Genomic DNA, 26072 nt, shown 5'->3' with positions numbered 1-26072 from the left:
CCAGCAGAAATATTTTTTTCATTTGTCTCAAAGCCAAGAGCTATATCTGTGACGTCTTTGCATCCTAGGTTTGCACCTACCAAACCTAGTACAGACTTACCTGTGTTAGCCAATTATATTCATACATTTATTCCTTCATTTGTTCATTCAGTTATTCATGTAACAAATGTTATTTGAGAACAACTATATTTTACTGCAAACACAAAGCTTTTCAAGTACTTTTACTTTAAAGGGATTTCTCTGGATGACCAGAAGTTTGGGAAATGTGGCTTGACATCAAATAACCAAGTCATATATAAACATCAGAGTTATTATTCATTCATGCTTGCAAATACTCAGAAAAAAATTATTTTCTCCCACAAATTAATTCTTAAAAATATTTTTATTGTTGAGAGTATTACAGATGTTCTTCCCTTCTCCCCCCACCCCCATTGCTCTCCTCTACCCTGATTGCATCCTACCCCAGGCCTTCACCACTCTATTGTCTGTGTCCATGGGTAATGCATATATGTATATAAGTCCTTTATCTATTTCCGCCCTCCCCCACCCCTTCCTTCCAAGATTCGTCAGTCTGTTCCATGTTTCCATGCCTCTGGTTCTATTTCATTCATCAGTTTATTTTGTTCCTAAGATTCCTTGTTTATTTTTATTTTTAAATTCAATTGTTAATAGATACATATTTATTGCCAAGTTATTGTTCATATCTTTGGTCTTTTTTTCCTTCTTCTTCTTCTTCTTCTTAAAGAAGACCCTTCAACATTTCATGTAATACTAGTTTGGTGGTGAGGAACTCATTTAGCTTTTTCTTGTCTGGGAAGCTTTTATCTGACCTTCAATTCTAAATGATGGCTTTGCTGGGTGGATTAATCTTGGTTGTAGGTCCTTGCTGTTGAAAAATCAGCAGACAGTCATATGGGTACTCCCTTGTAGGTAACTAATTCCTTTTCTCTTGCTGCTTTTAAGATTCTCTGTTTGTCTTTAAACTTTGGCATTTTGATTATGATGTGTCTTGGCGTGGGCCTCTTTGGATTCGCCTTGTTTGGAACTCTCTGAGCTTCCTGGACTTGTATGTCTGTTTTCTTCATCAGGTAGAGGAAGTTTTCTATTATTATTTTTTTCAAATAGGTTTTCAATTTCTGGCTCCCTCTCTTCTCCTTCTGGCACCCCCATGATGCAAATGTTGGTATGTTTTAAGTTGTCCCAGAGTCTCCTTACACTACTAGTATCTTCATATTTTTTATTTCTTTTTCTTTGTGTTCTTCCAATTTAAGTGTTTTCTGCTTCCTCATATTCCAAATCACTGATTTGATTCTCTGTGTCCTCTACTCTACTGTTGATTCCCTGTAAATTATTCTTCATTTCAGTTAGTGTATCCTTCATTTCTGACTAGTCCTTTTTCATGTCTTTGATGTTCTCACTAATTTCCTTGAACTTCTCACTAGGTTCCTTGAAGCTCTCATTAAGTTCCTTGAGCATCCTTATACCCATTGTTTTGAACTCTGTATCTAGTAGTTTGCTGCTTCCATTTCATTTAGTTCTTTTTCTGGAGATTTCTTCTGTTCTTTCTTTTGTGACATGTTTCTTTGTTTCTGCATTTTGACTGCTTCCATTTGTTTGTTTACATGTATTACATAGAGCTGATATGTGTCCTGGAATTGGTAGATTAACCTTGTGTAGTAAGTGTCCTGTAAGCCCAGTGGTTCATCCTCCCCAGTCACCTGAGCTGAGCCCTCTAGGTGTGCCCCTGTGTGGTCTGTGTGCACTGTCCTGTTGTAGTTGAGCCTTGATTGCTGTTGGTGTCACTGGGAGGAGTTGACCCCCAGGCCAATTGGCTTTGATGACCAGCTGTGGCAGCAGCAGAAGATCTGCTGTGCAGGAGGCACCTCTATGGAGCAGGACTTGCTTCAGTGGGACTTTGGTACTCACAGAATCTGCCCCTTGAGCGTGTCACTTCTGGATGTGGTAAAGTTGCAGTCTGGCATGGTCTAAAGCTGTCCACTGGGTGCACTGGCTCTGGGGCCTTCCAGGAGGTTCAAAGTCAGCCACTGCTTGTGCTCTGCCAGGGATCACCTGGCATGACCTATAGAGTGATCTTCAGATGACTGCTACTTGTGTTAAGCTTAGGTGTGCCCAGGAGAGGCCAAGATGTGAATCTTGGCAAGCTGCTGCTTGTGCCAGGCCAAGGGCCACTTATCAAGAGGTATGGGGCACACTGAGTCCAGCTGCCACTTATTTGAGAGATTTTAGGAAAGTCTGAAGCCTGGGCCAGAGCAGGCCATTCATATAGAAAAGACACTGCAAACAGCTTGGATGAGGCTGCAAATTGAGTGGTGTGGGCTCTCTGGGAATCACCAAGGTAGGCGAACAGTATGGACCAGGTTGATAGAGACTCAGATATAGCCCTTGCCAGTTAGCTCTGTGAGGGGGAGGTCCCAGAACTTTTGTCTGGGAGAAAGCTGCCTTTGAGTTCTTGCCATTACCCCAGACAATTTAGTTCCTCATCATATGGCCCTGGATCCTTTCAAGCTGCTGCCCCAGCGCTGGAGTTCAGAGGGAGGGAGTCCAAGTAAGTCCATGTGTGGGTCCTTTAAGAGGAACTGTCTGGGTCTTTGGCTCCTCTGTGTCATTCAGCCTCAACCCCTGCTCCTTTTTACAGCCCGATGTTATGGGGACTTCTCTTCCCAGCACTGGAACCCCAAACTGAGGGGTCTAGTGTGGGGTTGGGACTCCTTGCTCCTTACAGGAAACCTCCTCAGCCAAGACATCCCTCCCAAAAAAAAAGCATGCCACATGTGAATGCCAGGTCAGCCCATTTCACACCTCCATCCCTCCTACTAGTCTCAATGTGCTTTCTTCTTTAATTCTCTAGTTGTAGGACTTCCATTCAGCCAGATTTTAGGTGGTTCTGAATTATGGCTGTTCTGTATGTTAGTTGTAATTTTGATGTGATTGTGGGAGGATGTGAGTACTGGCATTTACCTACACTGCCATCTTGGTTCTCTCCACAAATTACTTTTGATAAAGTTGAATGATGATGAAGGGAAAATATGGTCTTGGTGACAATGACAGAATTTATTAGTGCCTAAAGTCATTGCCTCCTCTCTTTTTCCAATGACTACCATTCTTTCTTGAATTGAGGTAACATTCTCCTCACTGGACTTCCTGCCTCAAGTCTTTTTTTTTTTTTTTTTTTTTTTTTACCTCTAACTTGTCATTTGCATAGCCACCCAAAGTGTATAGTTGTCTAAGACACAAACATGACTATGCTACTTCCCTATTTAAAAATCCTTTAATGACTTCTCTTTGACCTTAGGATAAAGTCGACACTCTTTAGGATTGTGTACAGGATCCATCTTCTGTGCGTGTCTATATCTCCAGTTCCTCTCCTGTCACTACCTTAGTAGCACATGCTATTCCCTCTGATGAAAACACTTTCTACCCCCTTAATGGCTTGAAAGATTTTTATTCATCCTTCAGAATTCAATGCATTATAAAGTTTAGTGAAATAATACATGGAAAAGTACTTTGGAAAAACAAAAACAAAATATCCTAACCCAGGCCTATCAGCATGCTAAGTGGTTAGAGCATCATCCTGCTTACCAAGGGGTCTCAGGTTTGAATGCCGGCCATGGGCACGTACCTGGGTTGTAGGTTTGATCTCCACCCCTGGTTGGGGTGAGTGTGGGAGGCAATCAATGTTTCTCTCACTCCCCCTTCTCTCCCTCTACTCTCTCTAAAAAAGCAATGGATAAAATAACCTCAGGTGAGGATTAACAATAATTAATAATAATTATAATAATAATAATTCTATCTAATAAAAGAATAATATGCAAATTAACCATCACTCCGCTACACCCACAAGCCATGCCCACCAGCCAATCAGGAGTGAATATGCAAATAAACCCAACCAAGATGGCTACAGCCACAGAGAGCAGGAGGGAGGCTTGGGTTTCCCCGGCGATGGAGGAAGCCAAGCTTTCCGCCTGCCCTTGCCAGCCTAGGCCTCCACTCAAGGCTTCAAAGTTTCAATGATAGAAGATACATAAATCCAAACAGAAATGGCGGCAGCCACGGAGCTGGAAAGAGCAGGAGGCTAGGGTTGCCCCCGGTGATGGAGGAAGCCAAGCTTTCCGCACACCCTGGCTTGCTCAGGCCTCCGCTTAAGGCTACAAAGTTTCAATTATAGAAGATACATAAATCAAAAAAAAAAAAAAAAAATGGCTGCCGCCTCGGAGCAAGCAGAAGGCTTGGCTCTGCTCCAGGCTACAAAGTTTCAATTGTAGAAGATAAATATACCCCAGATCCCAGGGCCTCTGCTTGGGTCACCAGGGGGCGTGGCCGGCCTGCAAACCACCACAGGCCCCTCACCCAGGCCATCCCACGGGAACCCCACCCTGATCCGGGACACCCTTCAGGGCAAACCAGCTGGCCCCCACCCATGCACCAGGCCTCTATCCTATCTAATAAAAGAATAATATGCAGATTGACCATCACTCCAACACAGAAAATGGCTGCCCCCATGTGGTCAAAGATTCTGCCTCCATGTGGACACAAGATGGACACCACAAGATGGCCAGCAGGGGAGGGCACTTGGGAGGAACCAGGCCTGCAAGGGAGGGCAGTTGTGGGTGATCAAGCCTGCAGGGGAGGGCAGTTAGGGGTGACCAAGCTGGCAGAGGAGGGAAGTTGGGGACAACCAGGCCTGCAGGGAAAGGCAGTTGGGAGGGACCCAGGCCTGCAGGGGAGAGCAGTTGGGGGTGACCAGGCCTGCAGGGGAGGGCAGTTAGGGGCAAACAGGCTGGCAGGGGAGCAGTTAGGCTTCAATCAGGCTGGTAGGGGAGTGGTTAGTGGGTGATCAGGCTGGCAGGCAGAAGTGGTTAGGGTCAATCAGGAAGGCAGACAGGTGAGCAGTTGGGAGCCAATAGTCCTGGATTGTGAGAGGGATATCCAACTGCCCTTCGGACATCCCTCAAGGGGTCCCAGATTGGAGAGGGTGCAGGCTGGGCTGAGGGACACCCCCTCTCCCCCGTGCATGAATTTTGTGCATCGGGCCTCTAGTAATAATAATAATAAGTATCCCAACACAGATCTCAGCACCTCCAATAGTTTACTTCCCCTGCAAACTTCTTTCTCTGTACTACATTTACATGTTGTACAGAGTCCTATCGTTGCATTTATTATGTTACTATTCCACTCTTTTGTTTACATGTCTGTCATTTCCACTGCTCATTGACCTCCTAAGTCATAGATTCAGCCTCCCAGCTTTCCTTCACCTTTTTATCCCCAGCATTTAGAGTACTGCCTGACACAGTATAACCAAATAGTGACAATAATGATAGCTTGTTAACAGATGCAATGATCTTATTTCAGCAAGTGTTTTGTTTTATGTTATGCTCACATAGCATTATAGGATGTTTACACAGCCATTAAAAAAAAAAAAAAAAAAAAAAACAGGGGAGAGGCCTCACTAAGTGTTATACAAATGATTTTACTACCCCCAACCAACTTTTTTCTGTACAGCCTGGGAAGCACATAAAACGTTTTAAACCAGCATTAAAGAAACTTACTCAGAAGGCCAGATACAATCTGTCCACCAAGGATGAAAAAATTACAATGTAACTGGTTTAAAAAACTACCTCTGACAGCTTGTGTAAGAGGACTTTTAATTTGATTATAAAAATTAAGCTTTAACAGTTGTGATTTTAATTAGAATGTAGAATTCACATAAAGTTGACTGAAGGCTTTGGGGGAAGGTAAATTAGATGTTTTCAGGCTATGTTTAATGATGTAAAAACCTTAGAGTTTTACTTCCAGTTTTAGGAGCCCAGCTATCTTTGAACTTAAAGACAAAACTATTCTCAACATTTATGAACAGAAACATCATTAGCACACTCCTCAAATATGATATTAGCAGGGAGCATGTAGTTTGTAGTTGATCAAGAGTTCCCACACATTGAGTTTCACAAACCTGTGAAGTCAGCATGGCAGGAATTATTCAAAGTAGAAAAAAACTGGGATTCAGTAAAGACAAGTGATGTACCAGACAGCAAGTGCAGTGGGATATCCAGTTCTAGAACATAGATTTTCTGTCATTAATTTCACTTTGTACCCTCCCCAAAATATTGCTTGGTGCTTTCTGCAGCCTCCAGAAGCTAGCCTAGATGAATCGGGGCCCTGACCCATGTGACATATCAGATACTCCAATATCCAATTTCACACCATTAGTCCGCACTCACTGAATGGAAGTTCAGGATGTGATGAGAGTCCAATATTGATCTCTCAATTAAAAAAGCAAAGCTCCCTTGGGAGCCAAACTTCAAGATAATTGGTTTTCTTGTTTGAACTGTATCTACCAGTCCTTGCTTGCAGAAGGTTGTAGGAGTGTTTAAAAGAAAAGATACACTGGCAAGTATGCTCTTTCTAAACTAAAAGGAGGTCACTGCAGGAGCTAAACATGCTTTGGGCACACTACCTAAAAACTAAGTGTCTTTAGGTGATGTATTCTTAGTTCTGCTTTTTGGAAGCCTGGTGGGCTCCAGGGAAGTTCAGGAGAAAGTATAATTGTGCAGATATAAAAGGAAAAATTGGAAAGCTATTATTCTTAAAATTCTATTGGATCTTTTTAAAGGACATATAATAGTGTGCTTGTCATCCTGTTGCTGGATCTACGACTGGTCAAATAGCATAGTAGTGATACAGCAAACCAGCTATCAGTCTTAGCAACCCACTTTGCTCTCCACTAAGTATTTGGGTTTCCACATATACAGATGGAGCAAGAAGACAGGCTCTGAGGAAGCAAAGTGAACATCTCTACCATGGGCTCATCATAGCCATCCAAGGATGGCTTAAGTTTTCAAACTCAAATGGAAGGAAAAATATAAGGTAATTATCTTGATAATCACTATCCACACCCTTATTTACCCCCTTTTCTTCTAAAAAATTATCTTTCTTTCATGCCTGAAGATAATACCTCCACTTGTGAATTTTCCCCATTCTATCTCCTCTAACTTCCTCTGAGATTCTCCTTGTTCCACCACTCATCCCTTTGAATGTCTTTCATATTTCTTCCTCTCTGGGTTTAGAATCTTTGTCAAGTTTCTCTTTTACTAAAAAGCAAAAACTAGGATAGACAAGAATATCTTATCTCAGTCCACCCTTCTACCTCTAATTTTTTACTCTCTCTCTCTCCTTCTCCTTTACCTCACTAACAGTCTTCTTGAAATGGTAACTCACATTTGTTGCTTTTACTTTTCACCTACCCTCCTCCATGCAGTCAGTATACTTGCTCCAGTACTCCAATATCCATTGTGCCTTCCTTAGTAACAATTCTGATGTCTCCTTTCTTCCCCGGACCCATTTTTTAAATTGCAATATTTTCCCCTTATCCAAAAATGTATATGCTTCCCCCATTTCCATCCTCAGCCCCTTACTCATTTTGCTCAATCTTTCCAAAATCAATGGGCAACATGGTCCTCTGGTTACTGGACCTTTTCTAGCATTATTCCCTCTACTTGGAATGCATTCTCTCTCTTCCTCTCCTAAGAAGTTACTATATTTGCTGGACACCCACCATAGCTCTGAAACAGTTTACTTCATCCTGCCCTTCAAACCCCTTTTTCCTAAAGTAAGTTTTTGTTATATCTCCACCATTGAAATCTACCTCAATTTTTTTTGACAATTTTCATTATTTTTATTATTTTTATATATTTTTTATTGTTTAAAGTATTACATATATTAGTACATGTATCTCTTTTTCTCCCCATAGACCTTCCCCCAGCCTCCCCTACCCCCTGTCTCATGCCCTCATCCCACCCCACCCCCAGTGTCTTGTGTCTATTGGTGTGCTTATATGCATGCATACAAGTCCTTCGGTTGATCTCTTTCCCCCCCTCCCCACACTCCCCAGCCTTCCCTCTGTAATTAGATAGTCTGTTCAGTGCTTTACTGCCTCTGTATCTATCTTTTTGTTCATCAGGTTATAATGTTCTTTATTTTCCATAAATGCGTGAGATCATGTGGTATTTTTCTTTCATTGCCTGGCTTATTTCACTTAACATAATGCTCTCCAGTTCCATCCGTGCTGCTGCAAATGGTAAGAATTCCTTCTTTTTTATAGCAGCATAGTATTCCATTGTATAGATGTACCACAATTTTCTAATCCACTTATCTGCTGATGGGCATTTAGGCTGTTTCCAAATCTTAGCTATGGTGAATTGTGCTGCTATGAACATAGGGGTGCATATATCCTTTCTGATTGGTGTTTCTAGTTTCTTGGGATATAGTCCTAGAAGTGGGATTACTGGGTCAAATGGGAGTTCCATTTTCAGTTTTTTGAGGAAACTCCATACTGTTCTCCACAGTGGCTGCACCAGTCTGCATTCCCACCAGCAATGCACAAGGGTTCCTTTTTCTCCGCATCCTCACTAGCACTTGTCATTTGTTGATTTGTTGATGATTGTCATTCTGACAGGTGTGAGATGGTATGGCATTGTCCTTTTGATTTGCATCTCTCGGATAATTAGTGACTTTGAGCATGTTTTCATATGTCTCTTGGCCTTCCTTCTGTCTTCTTTCGAAAAGATTCTATTTAGGTCCGTTGCCCATTTTTTTATTGGATCATTTATCTTCCTTTCATTAAGTTGTATAAGTTCCGTGTAGATGTTGGAGATTAAACCTTTATCAGTGATAATATTTGCAAATATGTTCTTCCATACAGCGGGCTTTCTTGTTGTTTTGTTGATGGTTTATTTTGCTGTGCAAAAGCTTTTTATTTTGATGTAGTCCCATTTGTTTATTTTCTCTTTAGTTTCCATTGCCTACCTCATTTTTTTTTATATTTGTTGTTCAGCTTAGATGGTGATGATCTCCATATTGCTTCTATTATCCAATTACCTGACAAAAATCCCTGGATCATAATAAAATTATCATATTGTAAATTTTCATCAACATGCTTAAGGTTAACTTTTAATCTCCAGTAGAAAGAGTTATAATTGAAATGCAAGTACATTGTGGTAGTGTAGTAATCATCATTCTCAGTTTTCTCATCTGAAAAGTCAGATGAGACAAGTCAAAGACCTACTCCAAAATACCTTACAAGATAGTTGAGAAGATTAAAAATAATAATGGATCTGAAAGTTATTTGAAAGATATTAAACTTTTGACATGTAAATTACTAAATTGCAGGTAAGTTTTTCTTCAGGTACTTGCATATTACACATTTAGGGAGGGTAATGAAGAGAGAATAAAAGACAGCAAAAAGCATACAAGCATGCTATAATGAAAGGAGCAAGAACTAGAAAATGCAACCTGGGTGTCAGTTCATGCTCTCTTACTGACCAGATCTGAAATCCTAAGGAAGACACTTTACCTGCCTAAATCTTCTTTTTCCTGTTACAAAATTAAAGGATTGGTCAAATGATATTTTAAAGTACTTCCTGTCTTTAATACTTGTGGAAGTAAGTGGGAGAGACTTAATACATCATATAATCTTAATTTCTAAATATCGCCCAACTCACTTGCCCCTCTTTTCTTCCATTTTTTCATTCAGCAAATTCCAAACCTGATTGAAACCAACTATTTTCCTATTCAACTCTGGTAGCTAACCATTGCAAGAGAAAATCATGCAAGAAGACAGTCTAGATTCACTGTCTTAAATGTATAATCTCAAAGATCAAATTGTCATCCAATACTATCTGGAAATTGTAGTATTTGTTCTAGTAGGACAGCTTTCCCATTTCCAGATATGACTATTTTACACTTTTTCCTCTGCCCTCAAACTTCCCATATTTCCTCGTCTACCTTCACTTTTACATGATGATCTTCTTCCAACTTCATTGAGAAAACAGAAACCATTAGAAGCAATTCCATCTTCTTCCTAAGATCAAATATAGCAATTTAGCTACAATTGTATCTCTTTTCTCTACCCTTCCTCTTGTTAAAAGTGTTCCTGCCTTTATCAAACATTAACCCCTCTACTTGTGGTCTGTATCCCATCCCCCCTCATTTCTAAAAGATTTTACTTCCAAAAGTATCTCCTCACTTACTTAACCATCATTAATATTCCCTTTTTGCTGGATCATTTTCATCAGCATGCAAAAGGTAGGGTCAGTGATTTCTCTAGAGTTTCACCCAATTTCTCTGTTCACCTCCAGTCTCCACTACTTCACTGAATCTATTGTCCATGTAACCATATATGAGAGACCATTTTGTATCTTTATCTTAACATTACAATAGCTTTTTAACAAACATTTTTATTGATATTTTTTAAAAGACAGGAGGGTGAGGATTAGAGAGATAAAAACGTCAATGAGGGAGAAACATCAATCTACTGCCTCCTGCAACCCCCTACTGGGGATCGAGCCCACAACCCAGGTATAAGCCCTGACTGGGAATCTAACCAGTTACCTCTTGGTTCACAGGTTGATGCTCAACCACTGAACCACACCGGCCAGACTACAACAGCTTTTAACACAATCAGCAATTCTCTTGAAACATGGCTTCTATATTCTATTTCCTCCTGGTTTGCATCCTACCTCACTGACTCCTTCCTTTAAATTTTCATTTTTTTTATATCTTCTCCTCTGTCAGGCCTAAGACAAAGAGGGCATTAAAGCTCAGGGTAGACCATTATTTTATATTCACATTCTCTCTGTAGTTCATCTTAGTCATTCTCATGGCTTTGAATATTATCTATCTTCTGATAAATCCTAAATTTATATCCCATTCCAGCCTTCTTTATGGGATACATATGGTGAAATCCACCTGTCAGCCTCTCCTCTCTACTCAGAATTCTCATAAACATCTCCAACTTAATACCTCCAAATTGAAGTTGTGTTTTTCCTAAATTTTCCCTCTGCACTATCACCATTTAAATAAATCCTATTAGTTACTCAAAGCAGAAACCCAGGAGTTATCTTTGATAGTTAACTTTTCATCACGCCTCACATCCAATTTATTAGTAAGTCCGGGCATTTCTACCTACAAAATGTATCTTGAATCTATATCCTCTTCATCTTTTTTGCAAACACTTTATTCAGTTTTACTATCATATCTCACTTGGTTCACTAAAATAGTGTCTTAACTCTCTCATTCTGTCCATGAAGTTCTCCCTCCAATTCATGTATTATACAGTATCAAAAGTTATTTTTCACTGTAAATTTGATCACAGTCCTGCTTAACACCCTCTAATGAATTTCTACTGTATTTAAAATCTACATTGCATACCATAGCCTACAAGAACCTGGATGATCTTGCCCTCCTATTTTTCACTCCTCTCTTCTTCATCCTTATTTCTCTTTCTCTACAACTCCCCACTCCACTTTATATTTTTTCACTTTCTCTCTCTCTCTCTCTCTCTCTCTCTCTCTCTCTCTCTCTCTCTCTCTCTCTCTCTTTCTCTCACTCTCTCCAACTCCCTACTCCACTTTATATTTTTTCACTTTGTCAGTTTTTCTAACACTTTAATTATGTTTTCTTTAAGGTCTGCCTAGAATAATCTTCCCCACCCACATTCCCAAGTCTTGCCTAACTATCTCCTTCCCATTTTTTTAGGTTTCATTTTTTTTGTTTTCTTAACCATACCAACAAAATACTCCCCTCCCAAACATATATACATACAGCATATTTCTTATTTTGACTCCTTGTATTTCATATTCATAGTACATAACTCAAAAATTATTTTATGGATCTCTCCTTGTTTTTAGTTTTCATTTTCAACTAAAATATGAACTCCTTGTGATGATGTATTTCTGACTTTGAAAATTCTTAACTATTTCACTATTTTATTCTAAACACCTTTTCAAAGACTTTGACACATACTAGGCAAAAATAAAAAGGATCCCAAATATGGTTAAATAGATAGATGAATGAATGCATTAAATGGCTCATATGGCCTGGTGATTGCAGAAAACATGTTATTATATAGCTGAGTGAACTGTCAGACAAGTGATGTGACTTACTCAAAGACACACAGATATTAAGTGGCAAGCTGGAATTTATATTCAGATAAGTCTCTTTCCACTATGCTGTACCATCTCCTTATCATGACTAGTTCATCCTCACTCCACTATGCCTCCTCTACTAATGCTTAGAAAGCTTACTATCAAATAAGCTTTAAGGATTATATATCCTTCAACATAATGAAATTAAATTAATATAATTTAATTGGTATAAAATTTCTCAAACAGGAAACACATTTGATCACAGACCTTATATAATTTATACATAAGTGATTCATAATATTCATTGTTATTGATAATACCAATAGCATCAGTAGAAAAAACAGAGCAGAGCAAGATCTCCAAGGATAGGACATTTTCCTTCTATTTTTTTCAAAATAAATATCAGGAAAAAATGTGCATATTTTTGTGTCATAGTTCACTGTTTCAGAATTTTGTGTCATAGTTCACTGTTTCATGCGTTCTATATATGATGAGGTAACTGAAGTCATAGATTATCTTTCCAAATGACATTTGGAAGATTGTAGTCAAATATATTAATTAAGAATCCTGAACATCCAGAAGGAAGCCAATTATGCTTGATATGTATGATGCTGCTAAGCAGTTTGATTTTTTCTAAATATAACATTTAATCAATGGTCATTCTTAATATTCATTTTATTTACATCTAAGTCATGGCTAACACTGAAGAAAATATAACTCAAATTTCAGAATTCATCCTTTTGGGTTTGGGGGATCTCCGTGGTCTTCAATTTCTTCTTTTTGGATATATCTGGTCATCTATGTGGTGACTCTCATTGGCAACATTGTAATCCTAACTGTGGTGTCAGCTGATTGCTCCCTTCACACCCCCCTAGATTTCTTTCTTGGCTATTTCTCCTTCCTAGATATCGGGTACAACACTAACATTGAGCCTGTGATACTGAAGACATTGTTATCAGCTCATGTGCCTATTTCCTTCTCAGGTTGTGCTTGCCAATTTTACTATTTTGCTGCTTTGGTGGTTACAGAATGTTTCTTCCTGGTTGTCATGTTTTATGATTGCTACATGGCCATCTGTAACCCATTGCATAACTCCAGCATGGTGGACTACTGAGATTGCTTACAGTTAGCTGTTGTCTCTTGGGTGGCTGGATTTCTGGCACCCATTCTTCTCCTGGTTCTCATTTTTCTGTTAACAGTCTGTGCTTCCAATGAGATTAACCACTTCTTCTGTGATTGGAAGCCCATCATGAAACTGGCATGCACTGATACTCAAGTAGCTGAGATTACCTTTTTTATATGCACCTCTTTATTTACCCTTAACCCCTTCCTGCTAACTGAATTCTTATACTTACTAGAGTACATTATCTCCACATTTTTTTGAGGTTTTCTTCTACCACAGGGAAACAGAGGGACTTCTCCAATTGTTCCTCCTATCTGACAGTGGTCAGTCTGTATTATGGGACACTGAGTATTGCCTATGGCTTCCCATCAGGGCCTCAGTATGAAGACTTATTAAAGTTTCTTTCTCTTTAGTATACAGTACTTATCCCTGCCCTAAACCCTATCATTTACAGTCCAGGGGTCCTCAAACTTTTTAAACAGGGGGCCAGTTCACTGTCCCTCAGACTGTTGGAGGGCCGGACTATAGCTTAAAAAAAAAATTATGAACAAATTCCTATGTGCACTGTGGGCCCGGGTCGAGTGGGCTGCTAAGCAGGACAGGCAGCGGCACCCGGGAGGCCGGATAAATGTCCTTGGCGGGACGCATGTGGCCCGCGGGCCATAGTTTGAGGACCCCTGATTTACACCCTAAGGAACAAGTATGCAAAGGTAGCTCTGAGAAAATTGGTGCAATGAAGAATGTATACATTATCAAAAGAAGTTTGATTTTTTTTAAATTTATTTTTTAATTGTTTGAAGTATTACAAATAGTAGTATATATGTCTCTTTTTTTTTCCCCATTGACCTTCCCCTGGCCTCCCCTTCCCCCCAGTACATGCCTTTACCTGCCCACCCCCCAGTGTTTTTTATCCATTGGTTATGCTTATATGCATGCTTACAAGTCCTTCCATTGATCTCTTACAGCCCCCCCTCCCCAACCTCCTCTGCCTTCCCGCTGTAGTTTGACAGTTTGTTCAATGCTTCTTTGCCTTCATATCTATTTTCCCCATTTCTTTCCTTTAAAAAAATCTTGCCTCTGCAGACTAGAAATAAACATATAATAACAAAAAATGTTTGAGTCCCAGTTTCAATGTCCAACAGTTCTGATTCCCTTTTTCAATGTCAAACAGTTCCTTAAGTGTACATGTCAGCAATGATATCTGGATGGTGGGCACATGGTGGCAATGCAGGTCCGACCCTCTCTGGTTTGGTCCTAAGCAACCTGCTGCGTCACACAGCTGCTGACTGCTAGCGTGGCAAGGCGTCGTCAGCGTCTTCCATCTCTGGACTGTTTCTCCTCTTGTCTTCGTGGTTGGAGCAGACCTGTCAATTCCTCTCTGTTGCAGGAATCCACATGGTCTTGGAGTTGTTTTCTGAAAATATACAAACATATTCTCAACCAAAAGTTAATAAAGGAGTCTTTTCTATATAATTGATTTGGGATCCTTTTTATTTTTGCCCAAACGATTTTCCTTTATCTTATTTAGACACCATGTGTGTTTTTCATGGGTGTCTTGCTGTTAGCATTACAAATGAAAATTAATTTTGTAAAGTAAAAGTTTTCTAGATGTAATTTACTTATAGGATATTTTTCCTTACATGATATTACCCTACTATCCCCCCCCTTTTTTTTTATTAATGGAGGCTTTTGTAAATTTTATAATGCAGTCTTGATAACTTTAAATTTTTTGCACAAAAATATGACTGCTTTAGTTGATTTTTGTAGTGATTCTTGGCACTTTCTGAAAACCTCAATAAAGTGGCAATTTTTTTAGTGTTAATGGATAGTTACAGTGAAATTGATGGGTTTTCCTTTGTCCCATCAATGTTCTCCACATTAATAAACAGAAAATGTGTTAAGCTTTTGTTTGCTAAACATTTTATAGATTCCAAAAGCTATGCTTAGTTCTTTGCATTGATTATTGTGATAAATCCTTACAGCAACACTGTGAGCTATCTACTGGTATGATCCCCATTTTACAGGTATCACAAATGAGTCCCAGAGTTTAATTTACTTGCTCAAGACCATGCAGCCAGGCAGAAATGAAACCAGAATGTGAATTTGAGCTCAAGGTTTGCTTAACGCAAAATCTGTGATCTTTCTAATAACCAAGGGGAGCCCAGAATCTTGGAATGTCAAAAATTGTTTTCTTGGATCATGGAAGACATCACTGCAGATGACTTCTTAAGGGAACATGAGTTAGATGTGATGTGAGAAGGATAAAAGTAATGTAATGCAATCTAAATCCCAGTCTGTCCCCTTTCCCCAACTAAATTCTAGATAAAAATGCATGATATAAAAATGTATGAGATAAAAATGTCATGAGATTAAAATTTGTTTTAGTTTTTCATTTTAGGATTATTTATTTATTTATTTATTTATTTATTTATTTATTTATAAATATATTTTATTGATTTTTTACAGAGAGGAAGGGAGATGGATAGAGAGTTAGAAACATCAATGAGAGAGAAACATCGATCAGCTGCCTCCTGCACACCCCCTACTGGGGATTCGCCTGCAACAATGGTACATGCCCTTGACCAGAATCGAACCTGGGACCCTTCAGTCCACAGGCTGATGCTCTATCCACTGAGCCAAACCAGTCAGGGCAGGATTATTTATTAAAACAAAAGATTAAAATCAACCTAACTGGTAAAATATATTAAAGTAATCCATGCAATAAAATATAATGTATCCATAAACAAACAAAAACAACATAAAATAGTGGGTCAACTATGCATGTGTTGATATGAAAGATCTCTATGATATATTGTAAGTACAAAAACCAAGGTACAGTGTGTATTATCACCACTGTACACTAATACAAAAAATGTACATAGCATATATGTTTAATTTAGCATTTGTTACTATTATCCAAGATAGAAGAGTTCAACATCCAGTGAGCATAACAATACTTAACAACATGATGAGTTACTATTTTTAGAATAGAAAACCCAATGAAGAAAAGTATGAGCTGCATATCTGATGTTCTTCTCAGTCCACTATGGCAGTACAAACATAAAGGCTGTCAAGGGGATGGGCATGAAGTGAGAATGGTTTCCTAGGCTCTCCCTTACATTGTCACCAGAGTGATCTTCCTGCAATGGAAATTTGTTCACATCCCTCTTGTGTTTAACCAACCTCTGACAAAAAGATCATCAGTTAAGAATAGAATAAAGGTCTTATAATATTAATGACTCCATGACTATAAACATACTATTTCCACTTTTACCTCTGCCTCACCTCTTCTGGGTTAACTTTTCGTCCTTCAAAGCCCAAGTCAAATATCAAATGTCAAATGTCACAAATTCTGTGAAATATCCCCTGATTCTTTACTACCCCTCTAAAGTTAGATTTCCCTCCTATATTACTAAAGCACTTTGAATATATTTCTATGTGAGTATTGATGACATTATACAGTGATTATTTTTACATGTATATCTGTCTCTCCACTTAATAATAAGTTCCTTAAATACAAAAACATGTCTTACTCATTTTGGTCTCTACCTCACTTTCACCTCCAGTTCTTCTCAGCACTTAAAATGGGGCCTGACACAGAATAGGTATTCAAATAAACATTTAAAAATAAATACAAGTATTAGTTGACTTGATTAAAGTCACACAATTAGTTAGTGGGTGGATCAGACCTCTATTTGACTCTTAATCAATTGTTATTGTATTATATAATGCTGCTATTTATCCTGCAGGGTAGTTGTTTGCCTGCCTGAAGTAAAGGCTTAACTATCCTATCTAATAAAAGAGTAATATGCAAATTGACCATCACTCCAACACACAAGATGGCTGCCCCCATGTGGTTAAAGATGGCTGCCCCCATGTGGACACAAGATGGCCGCCACAAGATGGCCAGCATGGGAGGGCAGTTGGGAGGGACCAGGTCTGTAAGGGAGGGCAGTTGGGGGCGATCAAGTCTGCAGGGGAGGGCAGTTAAGGGTGACCAGGCCAACAGAGGAGGGAAGTTGGGGGTGACCAGGCCTGCAGGGAAGGGCAGTTGGGGGGGACCCAGGCCTGAAGGGGAGAGCAATTGGGGGGAACCAGGCCTGCAGGGGAGGGCAGTTAAGGGTAACCAGGCCTGCAGGGGAGGGCAGTTAAGGGCAATAAGGCTGGCAGGGGAGCAGTTAGGCATCAATCAGGCCGTCAGGGGAGTAGTTAGGGGGTGATCAGGCTGGCAGGCAGAAGCAGTTAAGGGCAATCAGGAAGGCAGGCAGGCAAGCAGTTAAAAGCCAGCAGTCCTTGATTGTGAGAGGGCAGTCAGGCATCCCTCGAGGGGTCCCAGATTGGAGAGGTTGCAGGCTATACTGAGGGACACACACCCCTATGCATGAATTTTGTGCACCGGGCCTCTAATACTGTATGTCTTAAGGGTGCTTCTAATTCTCTAAGTCTGAGATTGATCTTGGAGCAAATTTGACAATGAAATTTTTAGTGAGGAGTAAAAAATCTTGAGCATTTTTTGTTTGGGTCAGAGACAAGCATTATCTTGAGCCCTTAGAAAGGCAGCCTAAGTTATCCATTCAGTCATTCATACATCCATGTTTTCAACATGCTCATTAAATATAAATTTAACATAAAAATATGTTAAATATAAATTTAAATATAAACACCCACTATGTATATAGCATTATTCTGGGAACAAAAAGAATAATGTTCATGTGAATTTACCTTGAAAACTCTTTAGTTTAATCAATAGACCACCTACATAGTACCAAACATATAGACTGAAACCAGTAAATGTTTGTTCAACTAAATAAACCAAGCCAAGGGAAAATTGAATGGCTTGATCTGGGAATGGGACTGGCCTCTGTTGGAAAGATCATCAATTTCTAATAACCATATTCCTAGATCTGGAGTCGTAAATCTTAGAGATATGTTGGTTGTAGTATGCATTGGGGCAAGGAGAGGGGGTAAAATGTGGTAAAGAAAAATGGGGATGGTATCTCTACCTGGAAAATTTAAGAGCCATTGCCTCCTCAATACCAGCTGCCATCTGCCAATGAGAATGCAACACATTCATGGAGAGCAGCAATTAGAGCTAATTGGATTTCTTTTTTTTAATACCTGAGACAGGGCCCTATTGAAATCAGGTAAGGAGATCTATTAAAGGCAAGCTATTCTCTGCATATCACTTAATTCAAAGTACTTAAGGAGGCTGATTACATGCCATGCTCTCCAAGGATAATTGAAGCTCAAAATGGTGGTTTGTGTAAGCTTAAGGACTTGTTTCTTTTTTTAAATTTCTTTATTGATTAAGGTATTACATATGTGTCCTTATCCCCCCATTATCCCCCCAACTCTCCACTCATGCCATCACCCCTCTGTTGTCTGTGTCTATTGGTTAGGCTTATATGCATGCATACAAGTCCTTTGGTTGATCTCTCCCCCTTACCCCGCCTCCCCTACCTTCCCTCTGAGGTTTGACGGTCTGATCGATGTTTCTCTGTCTCTGGATCTGTTTTTGTTCATCAGTTTAAGGACTTGTTTCTTAAACCAGAATGCAAAGAAGAAATCCTTTGAGAAAAACCTGAATTAGAATGTGAAGGCAATGTCTCAAAAAGGATAGAACTTTTGCCTAGGCTGAAGTTCAACTTGGCCTATATGAAGCCAGGCATCTGGATAAAAGTGAAATATTTACCTTGAGGGGCATTCCATGTACAAAGTATCAATGCTTATTTGTATGTTTTGCTATCTGGAAGAATAGTATTCTATCATGCTTAAAAGAGTGGGCTCGCCATTCAGGCAGACTAGCTTGTGTAAAATGTAAATACTAATATCTACCTTACCTTACTAGGTTTTATGAGGATTAAAAGAGATAAAGTATGTAAAATCCTTGTCACATAAGAGATATTTAATACATGTTATTAATTTAGTAGTTATCATCATTATAATCATCTTTATCATCATTATTGAATGTCATTGAACCCTTTCTTGCCTTGATATAGTAAAGAAATATTAACCAAGAAGGTATCCAAACAACTATGCAGTAGCCTGATTGCTGAAAGTAGAAGATAGTGGCCAAGCTTCTGAGGCTTCTCAGTTTGGCTAGGGCTTCAGGTTACTATCATCTCTGACAAGCAATATACAAGCTAGGCACCAAGATATTTCATATGTTTGTTGATTGAGCAACTTTTGGAAACTTTTCATCCTGCTGTCCAATATTTGACTTTTAACGGCAATCCAAACAATAAGACCAGACTGGCTCTACCTTATTACTTCTTCAAAAGCCATATTTCCTTCTCTTTTTACTTAATTGCCATATTTCTCTTACCAAAATCCTTCTGACAAGTAATGTGAAGGGAAATAAGGGCTGCCTAATAGAAATAAAAGACAGGATAAGTGGGAGTGGACCTGTTAAAGAGTTTGGTTCCAATTTTATCATATACTATTATTCTCTCTATGTTCTCTGGCCACATATGGGATCTCTCTCTCTCTCTCTCTCTCTCTCTCTCTCTCTCTCTCTCTATCTCTATCTCTCTCTCTCATTTTTAAAGAGCTCATTGAAACCATATTGTATTTTATTTTTTACCTTTTTATTTTTTATTATTTAAAAAAATGATCTTTATTGTTTAAAGTATTACAGATGTCCCCTTCTGCCCCCCACATTAACCCCCTCCACCCTTCTCCCACCCCATTCCCAGGCCTTAACCACATTATTGTCTTGGGATACATTTTCAATTTACTATATCTGTAATTTTTTTCTGTCTCAGAATGTTTGCATATGATATTTTCTCTGCTTAGAATGCTCTTCATGCCCTGACCAGTGTGGCTTGGTTGGTTGGGCATCATCCCATACACCAAAAGATTATCAGTTTGATTCACAGTCAGGGCACATGCCCAGGTTGCAGGCTCGATCCCTGGTGGTGGGCATGCAGCAGGCAGCTAATCAATGTTTCACTTTCACATCTATGTTTCTCTCCCTCTCCCTTCCTTCTCTCTAAAAATCAATTAAAATATATATTTTTAAAATGCCAACATAACAATAGCTGTCTGGTGGGAATGAATAAAAATTATACCTATTTTTGTAATATCAAAAAAGATAATATTTTTTGATGTGTCACAGAATTTTAGTAATTAGTTTATGTGTGCCATGAGATTAAAAAGGTTTAAAATTGCTGCTCTAGATGTTCATACTTCCTATCTGTCTGGTCGCCTCTAGTCATGAAGTTTTTCAACATGAGGACAAGCCATCTTTGCTGTGATATGTCCAAATTCCTGCCCATAGAATTAATAAGCATAATTCAATTGTTTTATTCCACTATTTCTTGTGTGCTTTGTTATAGAGAAATGGTAATTTGAATAGTGTCCATGTAATCCATGTCATTTTAGGAAGTGAAAAGTAAGTTCAGAAAATTCAGCTATATGGGAAAATGCAGCTTTACCCACATTAGATTTAAAATATGTAAACTATATCATTGAATACATTTCTTCACTCACTTGAAGACCTGTTTTTCTGAAGAGAAGCATTACTGCTCCTCTAAAGCAGAGATGAATACTTTTTCCATCCTAGGTACTACCATTGTGTCAAAGATGCCCCTCTGTTAGTGTCCTTGTTATACTGTTGTACATGTTCTCTCTCCTCTCCTTAAATATCTTGTCTATATCACATCTGTCTCCCCAGTGCTTTGCACTGAAGGTTCAGTTAATATATTTTGGTGGTTAAATGAATTTATAATAATCATTTTAATCTGGGCTAGCTTCAGTCTTCTCTAAATGTCAGGTTTCACTGTGTACCAGGTCAGCACCAACCTCCCTCTAACAAAATTGGAATATAGATGAGGGTCTGAGCCATCTGTTCTCTTCTGTTTGATTTAAGGTCATCTGTGGCTTTAACACCCAGATTTACCACTAGCGTTTCATACATTCATTTCCTGAAGTTCTGCTTCTTACAAAAATAAACACATTGAGGGATGGTCACAATAATGAGGAAGCCAAAACTATAGCTAAACATAACAATAATCACAATAATAATAAATGCAACTAATAGTTACTAAAAATTTACTATGCTCTAGTCAGTGAACTAATATTTTACATACATGATACCACAAAATCTTCACAACAGTCATATGAGATAGACACTATTATTATCATCATTTTACAGATGAAGAACTTGAGGTTTAGAAAGGGTAAATATAAAAATTTCACTGCTAGCAAGTTGTAGCATTCAGGTCTGACTCCAAAGCTTAATCTACTGACAAGTATACCCATCAATATGCTGGTTCCTTGGAATTTTTAAAACCATTTTCTCTTTTTTATCTAGAGAATTTTATTTTACTTTTATTTTTAAATGTATCTTAAATATTGAAAGTATTACAGATGCCCCTCTTTCCCCCCATTGACCCCCTCCTCTCCACTCCCGTCTCCCTCCTCAGGCCTTCAACACACTATTGTTTGTGTCCATGGATTATGCATATGGGCATATAAATTCTTTGGTTTAAAACCACTTTCTTTTAATAACAAAAGTAAAACAACACATATCCGGAATTTAAAGGCATTTCAGGCAATTGTTTCATTTAATGAAGGGAGAGATGTTTCAAGGGTTAGGTTGGAGCACGGTTTTCTTTTTAGTATGAATTGATCCCCTTAAGGGAAGCTATGAAGATGACTGTATTAGTCACTTCATAGGATCAGAGGCAGGGATAAGGGTGGGTGGCTAAATTAGTCATATTACCTTACCCTATGATCCACTTGACCCTGGAGTTCCAGATGAGATTCATTTTTCCCCTATGATGCCACCACTAGCCAAAGTTATTTCCTCTGTCCCCAACTATAATCCCTTGGAAAGGGGCAGGAATCACCCTCTGAGGCTGGAAGAAGACCTTATGAGAGAGGAGTGGTTCTTGATGGGCACTTCAGATGAAAGAGCCATATGGGTGGTGGCCAGAGATAATTACTGGCCCAGAAGACTCCATATTTTATTATCTAAAAATAACAAATACTTGATGAAAGTAATGATTAACACAAGCCCAGTATCTGCACTGCTGATGTGAATGCAGATGAGGGATATACAAGAGCTGACAAACTCAGGAAAGAAACTAAGAATTTGGTTTAACTGTGTGGGAGTGATTCAAATTACAGGCATTTATGTGAACTGTTTACAATTTATGCCTAATTGCCACCAAGCACAATAACAGTTATGCATATCATTAAATACGTGTCAGATTAATTGTGTTGTAAATTCTGATTATAACAGCAAACCCTGTATGTGTATGCTCTGTCTTCAGAATTTGTTGCCAGGAAAGAATGAGACAGAACATTGTCTGGGGGACCAAGAGTGCAGAAGTTGCAGAGGCAGCTGCCTGGAGTTGAATATTTACTATGTGTAGCACACAAAGTGGATAATCAAGAAATGCATACATCCCTGCTGCTTAGCTTCACCAGAGCCCTGCAGGAGCTCTACAATCTTTTATTCATTTATTGTTGATTCTTTGGCCTTATTCATTCCCCACGGCACTTCTCAAACCTTTTCTTGTCTTCTTGGCCTCTCAACTTACCCCCTCTTCTCTTGCCTTGCACAGCTAATGACCCCCTGCTCTGCCTCCCAAATTGTCTTTTTTTAAATATACTTTTTATTGTTGATAGTGTTACAGATATCTCCCCTTTCTCCCCATTTACCCTCATCATCCCAGTCCCTACCCCCCCAACTTTTTTTATTGTTTAAAGTATTACAAATAGTAGTACATATGTCTCCTTTTTTCCCAATTGAGCTTCCCCCAGCTTCCCCTACCCCCAGCACATGCCCTCACCCCCCTCCCAGTGTCTTGCGTCCATTGGTTATGCTTATATGCATGCATACAAGTCCCCCCAACTTTTTTTTAATAATGCAGTCTTCCTCTTCCATGAGCCTCTGACCTCTGACAAATAGGTATGTCCTTCTACCTCCTCAAGGACAGGTTTCTTGTCCCAGTATTTCACTGTCTTTCATCTCTTTCCCTGCTTTTGCCATGCACGTAGTAGGCACTCTGTAAATCCTTGTGCAAATTTCCTTGAAGACACACATGGGATACAATCACACACACACACACACACACACACACACACACACACACACACACACACACACCTGCACTTACCATTACTCCAGTTAATACCATTTTCTCTCCTTCCTCTAATTTAACCATGGACTTATTATACATCTTATGTAGTATTCAATTAGATTAGAAACTCATTGAGAGAAAGGGGTTTCTGTGTTACTTTTTTCTGATCTCTTAGCACCCCTTGAAGCACTCAAAAATGCTGAGAGGTCTAGCCGGTTTGGCTCAGTGGACAGAGCGTTGGCCTGAGGACTGAAGGGTCCCAGGTTCAATTCTGGTCAAGGGCATATACCTCAGTTGCAGGTTCCTCCCAGGCTCGGGCCCTGGTCAGGGCTCCTGCAGGAGGCAACCAATCAATGTGTTTCTCTCACACTGATGTTTCTCTCTGTCTTTCCCTCTCTTCCACTCTCTCTAAAAATCAATGGAAAAATATCCTCAGGTGAGGATTTAAAAAAATGCTGAGAGATCCCCATCCATCGATCTTTACAGACAGGTTTTTCTGAAAAAGGATGGGTATATCTAGCACTTTCTTCCCCAGATTGCTCTTGGAGAGCCTGAGTAAGATAATAGAAAGCATGTGTCTTAGGTAACAGAGGACTTGGACTTCCTCTACATTCTTCCACTCAGTGACTAGGAGAACTTGAGCAACTGACTTTATCTTTCTGAGGTCCAATGACCTCATCCAAAAAAATGGAATAATAATGGAAGTTATCTTACAGGGCTGTTGTGAGGATGAAATGAAAAGTTAATGAAAAGGGCCTGACCCACACTAGTAAAGATTCTTAGACAGAAACTTTCTGCCCCAGTGGCTCACTCACATTGATGATTTGTTCCTCCTACTTTGGTAATAATGAGCCAGGATTTCAACAATGGAAAACCTATTTCTTATACATATTAATCTTTTATTCTTAGCTCTAGATCAGTAGTTCTCATTTCTTTTAGACTTTATACTCCCTCTTTTTTATTTTTTTTATTGTTTAAAGTATTACAAATAGTAGTACATATGTCTCCTTTTTTTCCCAGTTGAGCTTCCCCCAGCCTCCTGTACCCCCCAGCACATGCCCTCACCCCCTCCCAGTGTCTTGCGTCCACTGGTTATGCTTATATGAATGCATACAAGTCCTTGGGTTGATCTCTTACCTCCCCCCCCCCGCCCCAACCCTCCCCAGCCTTCCCGCTGTCATTTGACAGTCTATTTAATGCTTCTCTGCCTCTATATCTATTTGTGCTCATCAGTTTATAATGTTCTTTATTATCCATAAATGAGTGATATCATGTATTTTTCTTTCATTGACTGGCTTATTTCACTTAGCATAATGCTCTCCAGTTCCATCCATACTGTTGCAAATGGTAAGAGTTCCTTCTTTTTTATAGCAGCATAGTATTCCTTGTGTAGATGTACCACAGTTTTCTAATCCACTCATCTGATGATGGGCATTTAGGCTCTTTCCAAATCTTAGCTATGGTGAATTGTGCTACTATGAACATAGGAGTGCATATATCCTTTCTGATTGGTGTTTCTATTTTCTTGGGATATATTCCTAGAAGTGGTATTTCTGGGTCAAATGGCAGTTTCATTTTTAATTTTTTGAGGAAATGCCATACTGTTTTCCACAGTGGCTGCACCAGTCTGCATTCCCACCAGCAGTAAAGGAGGGTTCCTTTTTCTCCACATCCTCGCCAGCACTTGTCGTTCGTTGATTTGTTGATGATAGCCATTCTGACAGGTGTGAAGTGGTACCTCATTGTTGTTGTCATACTTGCTCTTAATAATAAATATTTTGTGACTCCACTATTCTGAAATAAAGTTCATAGATATTATAACCTACCTACATTCATAATTTCACAAAAATCAATATAGTGACCTAACTGAAATTTAAATGAGAAATGAAAGTAATTTATAATAAAATGATATTTATTTCAATATATAAATTCAAGAGCATGACTATATCAAGCAACATAATAGACTACATGATTGAACCAACTTAAAATGAATAAGTTTATATTTAAGAAAAGTAAGAGGATTGGGAGCCATTACATATAAGAAAGGAAAACATAAAACATAGAGATATAGGAAAATAGTAAGATAAAAGCTACTGTTGAGATAAGACAGGATTCATGTAATTATAGACAGTTTTTCTTACCTATATTATTAAGGTTCACTGGAATATTTGAAAACTGTGGGGCTACAGGATAACTCTTTATTATACAAGATTATCCCATGCATTTCAGAACAACTAGTATCACTGGCCTCCATCTACTGAATGTCTGTAGAACCTCCCAAGCATTTTGGCAAACAAAATGTCCCCACAATTTCCCAAATACGTCCTAATGGATGGAACTTAGTTAAGAGCCAGTACTCTAGTGCACATCCAATAGTAAGAAAAAGGCAAATGGGGATTCTAAGATGGCTGCTGACAGGATGGCAGACTGCAAAATAGTGTGTGAGTGAGAGAACAAAAGGAAAGTGAGTGGATGTGCAGAGAGTGTATGCAATTGTGAGTGAGGAATAGCTATATTCCAAAGAATTTTTAGGGACTGACAGACCAGGCTCCCCTGGCCAGGCAGCCTCTACTGCTGCTGAAATCTCTCCTGGAGTGGCCAGCTCTGCACAGAGACTGTGCCATCATGAAGGGGAGAGTGGCGGTGATCTGAAGCCCAGCCATAACTTCAACCATGGAGACCCTCAGATACCTACCAGGACCTTACAACCACAACCGCCAGGGACCAGCTACCTCAGCTGGGAACCCAGGAATATCAAGACTCCAGCTTTTCAAACATGGGCACCTAGAAAGTCTGTCCAAGAAGAGACAAAGTGGTGTGAGTATGCGGACGACCCCTTTGCCTTCTCACAGAGCAGAGAGAAGGAACAGCTGATTAGATTAATATCCACCTGGAATTAGAGAATTAAACACAGCTGGT

At 39.2% G+C, this 26072-nt stretch overlaps 1 pseudogene across 1 annotated transcript in view; it reads left to right on the top strand.

Annotated features, from left to right (window-relative positions):
• Nucleotides 1–12631: 12631 nt before the first annotated feature.
• The window catches only part of LOC308240242 (olfactory receptor 10A4-like), a 31029-nt pseudogene continuing 17588 nt past the window's right edge, over nt 12632–26072 (top strand). Inside the window, exon 1 of the transcript in view lies at nt 12632–13578. The product of the transcript in view is annotated as an olfactory receptor 10A4-like (transcript). The remainder of the gene's footprint in view (nt 13579–26072) is intronic.

Source organism: Plecotus auritus (assembly GCF_963455305.1).
Source record: "Plecotus auritus genome assembly, chromosome: X".
NCBI lineage: Eukaryota > Metazoa > Chordata > Mammalia > Chiroptera > Vespertilionidae > Plecotus > Plecotus auritus.
The sequence above is the reverse complement of the archived record's forward strand: the minus strand, read 5'-3'. Positions and strand labels throughout refer to the sequence as shown.